Genomic DNA, 7,323 nt, shown 5'->3' with positions numbered 1-7,323 from the left:
CTTTGTAGTTCCTCTTCACTTTCTGCCATAAGGGTGGTGTCATCTGCATATCTGAGGTTATTGATATTTCTCCCGGCAATCTTGATTCCATCTTGTGTTTCTTCCAGTCCAGTGTTTCTCATGATGTACTCTGCATAGAAGTTAAATAAACAGGGTGACAATATACAGCCTTGACGAACTCCTTTTCCTATTTGGAACCAGTCTGTTGTTCCATGTCCAGTTCTAACTGTTGCTTCCTGACCTGCATACAAATTTCTCAAGAGGCAGATCAGGTGGTCTGGCATTCCCATCTCTTTCAGAATTTTCCACAGTTTATTGTGATCCACACAGTCAAAGGCTTCACGACCCAGATAATCATGATGGTGTGGTCACTGACCTTAATGAAGCCCACGGCATTAAGGTTGAGGTAATCCACACTGTGAGGCACATTCATTCTTACCAACACTAAGAGCAGGCCAGACGGGGCTATTAAATAGCAAAGCAGTGGGGAAGATAACTGCTTCTACATCTTGTCTAAGGGGTCTCCATCATTAAAGACTTTTAATTTACATTGGGCCATATTAACTATTTCACTGGGGGAGGAAGAGGTCCATGGGTTTCCATTTTATCAAGATAATTTGTAAGTGACAAAGATTTAATTTTATTACTTGCTGAGTCAGAGCCATGACCACTGTGGCACGTTTTAGGACAGTGGGTACTCTGATCATTAGGGATTTAGGCAAGACCGTAGTTCCTGTGGTTGAGGTAAGGCATACCTGTTTGTCCTCTTTATCACGTTTAGTAACTTCCCAACAATTATGGGAGCCACCTTATTTAAATTTAGCAGGATGCCCAGTGTAACTGTCATTTGAGCCCCATTATTGATTAAGGCCATGAAGATTTGCCAATTGTTTTATTTCAGCAAATATTAATTCAGAACCAGTGTTATAGATGTGCAGAAGCCAATCTGCCCTTTTTATCCTTTTGTAGAAATTCTTTTCAGTAAAATTTGTTACCGACTGTGCCACATTGTGGACTTCCATTTCAGTTTTTGTTCACTTCTTTCTTGTAGTGATTGAACTGTGTTCCCACTTCATTCACTGAAGCTCTAATTCCCACGCAACTGTATTTGGAGATGGGACCTTTAAGGAGGTACTTGGTGCGTGCTTAGTCGCTCAGTCGTGTCCAACTCTGTGACCCCGTGGACTACAGCCTGCCAGGCTCCTGAGGTCACACCAGGGCCCTAATCTGATAGGACTGATGTCCCTATAAGAGAAGGAAGAGAGACCAGGGTGCACTCTCCCTGCGTGCACACGCAGAGGAAAGGCCAGTGAGGATGCAGCGAGGAGACCATGTGCAAGCCAGGAGGAGAGGCCTTATCAGGAAGCAGCCCTGGTGACACCTTGATCTTGTAGATCAAGCCTCCAGGACTGTGAGGAGACAGACTTCTCCTGTTTAAGCAACTCTGATTCCAGCAACCCTAGTAGGCGAGTGAACTCCCCATGTGTCAGGGTTTTTTGTTTGTTTTGGTTTGGTTGTTTTGTGGTGGTGGTGGTGGTGGTGGTGGTTACTGGATATTCTTGAGAGGTCTTCTCTGCACTGCTCAAATTTATAAATTTCTTCCTCCAGAGCCTCACATCAGTGTGATCAGGAGTAGGGTCCTTGGCCATGACAGTGGTTGTATTTTCAACTTGGCTGTGCCACAGGGATGCCATGGGTGTTTCTCTGTCTAATCCTCTGATCTGAGGATCAAGACACATAGGCAGCAGATGCAGGAAAAGCATCTTACAGGGTCCTAGTGAGCTGTTTGCTTTCAGGAGTGTGAATCTCAGTAAATCAGCTCTTCAAACAGGAACTGCTGGTCTCCCAAACAAGTGACCACCCTGTGGGTCTATGCAATCTGTCTTTTCCCCTGAGCCCTCTTTATCTTTCAATATTTATGTATTTAGCTTCTCTGGGTCTTAGCTGCCGCATAAGGGATCTTTAGTTATGGTGTGCCAACTCTTAGTTGTGGCATATGGGATCTAGTTCCTTGACCAGGGATGGAACCTGTACCCCCTGCATTGGGGACCACCAGGAAATCCCCAAGTCCTCTTCACGACCAATGCCTGGTGAAGACACACAACCAGTAGGTCACAAGGTCTTTCTGAGTCCATCAATCAAGACACACAATTCAGTCTAAGACACAAATGAATCTGGGCTAAGATGCAGGACCAGAGCTACTTCAGGGAGGGCCCTGATTCCATATCCTCTCTGTAAACACCAATTATTGATGCTTCCAACTGTGGTGGGTTAAATTTATGACAGAGGCTTGGTAGAACTCAGCAAATGCAGCATCAGGCAGTACACCAAAGCCAGAGAAGAAAACCCCAGGTAGTGGTGATCCCTTGAATGTCCTGCTTCTAATGCCAACTGCTGTGGCCACCTAGCGGGGACAGGGTCACCACCTCCACACCCGAAATTTGGTTCCAGTGTCAGGACTGATGTCATGCACACCAAGATGATACAAAAGAGGCTTTCCCTGTTGGTCCAAAAATTACTTGAGAGAGCAAGAAAAGGAGGCTGGTTTGGGGCTTTTTATTGTGGGGTGGGGCGGGGATAAGGGTTCTTGTACACAGGGAGGGACTTGCAAGGTTTCAATCTTCCAGGCTTCCAGAAAAGCTTACTCAGATGTGGTGCATAAGGGGAAGAGACAGAAGTGAGACTTCAACGCTTTCAGCAATCAGACATCATAAGATGGAGCCAGCTCTTTATTACAATATTAAATTATGAAGATGATTCTAGAACACACTGGGTTACAATTTGAATATTGTATATCATAGTTTCAAGTAAGACTTCACACATTTTTCCATGTAAAAACATTTCTGGACAAATATATCCCATCCCCTTGATTACATTTATTTATGATTACTCCTTTCTGAATGGCCACAGAAGGTGAGTGACGGAATAAGAAAGGCAGAGATTAGTACTCTCATTAAAGACTTAGATTCTTCTCACACCCCCATCTTACTCCTCATTACTCAACTGTTGGGGCTGTGCAGTAAATTGTCACAAACCAAATTATCCGTGGTTCCAGATGTGGTTGTCATGGGCCACCTGTGTCCCTACACCTGGTTTCACTCTACCTTCGAAGGAAGGTGACTCTGTGGCTGTCTTGCAGGACTGAGCTATCAGCACTGTCCGTGCAGTCGCTTGTGTGGGTCCCCTCGACCCACAGGTTTGTAAGTAAGCCTTCCTCAATGAAGAAAATAAGCACTCAACCAACTGAAAGGGGGAAAAAAAAAGTTCTCCAATGACTTCGTGTGTCGGGCAGAGTTAATGAGTCCCAGTCCTTGCAGTGGTCTCTGACCCTTCTATGACTTTACCTCCTGCCCATCGGGCCTTGTCTCCTCCCCCTGCCACCTTTGCTTGCTTTGCTCCAGCCACCCGGGTCCTATTGTTCCTCAGACAGAACCAGACAGACTTAAAGGCACTCTGCACTTTGCTGTTCCTCTGCCTAATCTTTTACTAGAAGCTGAATCCCTCCAACACTTAGCATAAAATATTTTGAAAAGGAACAGATCAAATCTCTTTGAGTCCATTTCTCAAGGGCCCATTTACTACTGCTTAAAAAAAATTTTTTTTGAACTATTTGCATTGTCTTGAGCAGTGTTTCTCAAATCATCTATAGTAAAGGACCAGGTTTTAAAAGCTGACCAAGCTGTCATCCTACCATGCTAAATAGGACTGGATTTCGCATTTGGTGTGAGTCACCTTGCTAGTTTGACAACTAACACAACTGGCTTATACTGTCTAAAGGAAGAGCCTGCACTTGGTGGTGGTGGCAGGGTTCAGTTGCTGTAAGTTTCTGAACTGTGTCACAGGAGGTAAACAAAACTGGTTTGCTGGTTGGCACTGGACCCCACTTTAGGATCACTGATCCAGAGGGCATCTCTCCTTTGGCAAGATAGCTAAATCATAGACGAGGAGACCTTCCTGGTCACGGTGGTGCTCCTCAAGGGTCACAACACTGTGGTAATACCTTAGAACAGGTTGCAAGCTTTTCTTCAAAGAAGAGTTTCTTTTCCTAAGAGTGAAAAGACATTTGTGAAGTGATTTGTTTTTAATTTTGTTGTTTGGTTTTTTAATATACTGTTTATCCACATATATAGTCAATTAACTGCTCAATTTTCCAATTTGGAAATCAAAATTTAATAGCTGAAAGCCAAATGCATATTCTAAAACACAGTGTCAGTACAGATTATAGAATTAGAAGGTAGCCGGCTACTGGATCATTAGATACACCATCTACATTATTAGATATATATCTGATATTTTTAACTGGTTGCTGCTATGTAAGGATATTATTTCTTAGGTAAATTCTGGGCATTTATGAGTTTAATTGAATATTAAAAACTGTTCATTCCAAAATTGTAAGGTCTGTAATTGCATAAATAAGGATCATTAATAAGTTATTTCAACAAATATTCATTAGTTTCACTACTATTTATTAAACAGAAATAGATTTTGTCATTAAAGTATGAAAAGGTGATAAGTACATTAAACATTTTTAATTGGGTCATAAGTTTTCAGTACCAAATAAATTTCATGGTAGTTTATAATTAACATTTTATAGTCTAACTCTGTGAGGGGAAAGGTGTGTGTGTGTCAGTCACTTAGTCACGTCCAGCTCTGCGATCCCATGGCTCTTCTGTCCGTGGAATTCTCCAGGCAAGAATCCTGGAGTGGGTAGCCTTTCCCTTCTCCAGGGGATCTTCTTGACCCAGGGATCAAACCCAGGTCTCCTGCGTTGCAGGCAGATTCTTTACCATCTGAGCTATAGGTAAGTCCCAAGGTTTATATAGGTTACTTTAAAAATATAGCGTGCTTTCCCTACATCCTCCAACTCCTATCCCCAAGAATATTACGGATTTTCAAAGGCACTAGATATTTGAAGATAGCTTGTTTTATGGCAAAAATCTATCCCAAAGGGGTAGAAAGAATACAACTGAAATGTTATATCAGTTCTTACTTTAGTAGATCTATTTTGGAGTCCATCACATAAAAATATTAAATATTTTGAAAACTTATTTTTTATCCAGTATGGAGATTTATTCCCAGAGCACAGCTTTTCTGATGCAAAACTGGAATGCTTGTGTAGTCGCAACAGCTGTCCCCACACCATGTGGTATCTTCCATTACTTTGCTGTAGAGATGAATTTTTGGCCCAGTGTCTCAGTAATATTGCACATACGTGGTTTTAAGTGGCAAAGCAGTATTCTTCTGCATTCATTTGACTTTCACAGCTACAGTTGGCTCCAGATTAGAACAAGGAGAATACATTCACACTGTGGCCACCCTCACGGCGGCCGTGGTAGCTGGATCACAGTAGGCTCTGTTGCTTCTAAAGACACAGCCGACTATTACTGAGGAATTACAGTCAGCAAAGTGCTGTACGGCTGGAACAGAGAATAACGAACTGCTAAAAGGATTCTCTTCAAATATTTCAGATTATGGTCTAGTTATTACTGATCTGGTTTTTTAATATTAATAATAAAATGGCTGTGAAATAACAGTGAAACTAAAGGGAAAGATTTTCAAAGTAGTTGATGATTTTTAGGATATGTCTAAATATTTGATTTAAATTTTTCCCTTTCCAGAAAAAAGTGGCACAGTCCTTTTAGACCCATTAACAAGGGATTAAAATTAGGTTAATTCTTAATGCCCATTGTTCATACATGCAACATATTTGGAAGGCCAATCTATTAAAAATATGTTATTTTAGTTTACTGTATGAAACAATGGCATATATTTTTAACATTTTAGACAATTTTATTTGCTCCAAGAATGTTTGTTACAATTTATACAGAAATAAGATGATTTACTGTGAAATTGCACTGATGGACGGTTTGAATACTGTATCTCTGTGCAGCATCAACTAGATGCTTTTTATGGTATGACTCTAGACTATTAAGCATATATAAAGTCTTCGGAATGCATGCATTTCTGTTACCAATCGGTATAATTATTAAAGTTGCAGCTTTTTAGCAAAAATGATTTCCTAGAAAATCCAATTATGTCCCTCTAAATAATATCTGAATAATACTTTTCCCCTAAAGTAAAAACAAACAGTAAAAAAATAATTTTCAGTGTACATGCTTAAATGATCTGTTATGGAGAGTTAGATTTCTGATATTCATTAAATATCAAAGAAACTACGACCATACTCAGTGTAGGCCACCTTTTTTATAGAAGTGAATTTATGCATGTTTCATAAGGGTCGTACTGATGAATATGTTTGAGGCTTTCAGCTTTTAGTGGATACAAAATAGAATGATTGATAAAATCCTCCCTACTATTGGCTATTATTTACTGACTCTTAAGTGGCAGGTTGTATTTATGCCAATTTATCTGCTTCAGGGAACATTCTTGATAGCAGAACAAAGTGAATAAAAGTAGTTTGCTTTGCAAATGAATGCAAATAGGAGAGCCTTTCGGAAAGCCCTTTAACGGGGGCAGTGCACTTTGATTCTGAGTGAAGCTGCCATTTGGACATGGTGAAAAGAGCACGCTTGAACCATTGATTGGGGGAGACAGTAAGAAGTCAGGAAGGGCCCGTTAAGCTTGCAGTGAGGCGGGCGGATGTCAGTGTGGTTAGAGCGCAGTGGGAGAATGACAGGGAGGATTAGTGTCAGGGAGACGCTGTGCTGGGGCTGTGGAGATAGTCCCTGGGGTCACTCACCTCCGACTGTTGTTCTGTGCTGATGGTTCTGTAATGCAAACGGCCTGATGTATGCCTGTTCATTATCGGAAATGGTGATTAGAAAAGGTATTTGTCTCAAAGGTTTCCTTCCTTCCTTCTGTCTTTTTAATTAAAGGAAAATAAGGTGGCTTCCTCCATCTCTCTGCTGACTCCTAGAGTCTAGTATAACACCAGCATGGCTACTGCCTCTGGTAGGAACCAGTGCTGTAACATAAAATAATTGTAATGTCATTATTTGTTATTTGATGATGCTCTTTTGCTTTTCTCAGCTTTGGCTCTCACCAAGTGGTAATGCTCAATAAAATGCAGAGAATACGCACACTTTTATAATTTTGGCTTTTGCAAATAAGATGTTTATAATCTTTGAGGTATTTTCATATTCATTTAACCATTTGACCAACTTTTAAGAAGCTGTTTACCTTCTCAAAAAGGAAGTGTTGCTTTCTTTGCATGGATCGGATGGTTTAAGTCTTGGTTGCAGGCATTTCTGTTCTCAAATTTTATGAAATGCGAGCACTTGCTAAATTAAACTCCTTGACAACATGATTTTTAGACTTACTGTTACATAGAATGAACAAAAAATTCTGTCTCAGTTCTGATTT

At 40.8% G+C, this 7,323-nt stretch overlaps 1 protein-coding gene across 1 annotated transcript in view; it reads left to right on the top strand.

The window, feature by feature from the left end:
• The window catches only part of DNAJC1 (DnaJ (Hsp40) homolog, subfamily C, member 1), a 144,624-nt gene that overhangs the window by 101,998 nt on the left and 35,303 nt on the right, over positions 1-7,323 (top strand). The window lies entirely within an intron of this gene.

The sequence above is a fragment of the Bison bison genome, unplaced genomic scaffold, assembly GCF_000754665.1.
Source record: "Bison bison bison isolate TAMUID 2011002044 unplaced genomic scaffold, Bison_UMD1.0 scf7180017864461, whole genome shotgun sequence".
In the NCBI taxonomy this organism is placed as follows: Eukaryota; Metazoa; Chordata; class Mammalia; order Artiodactyla; family Bovidae; genus Bison; species Bison bison.
The sequence above is the reverse complement of the archived record's forward strand: the minus strand, read 5'-3'. Positions and strand labels throughout refer to the sequence as shown.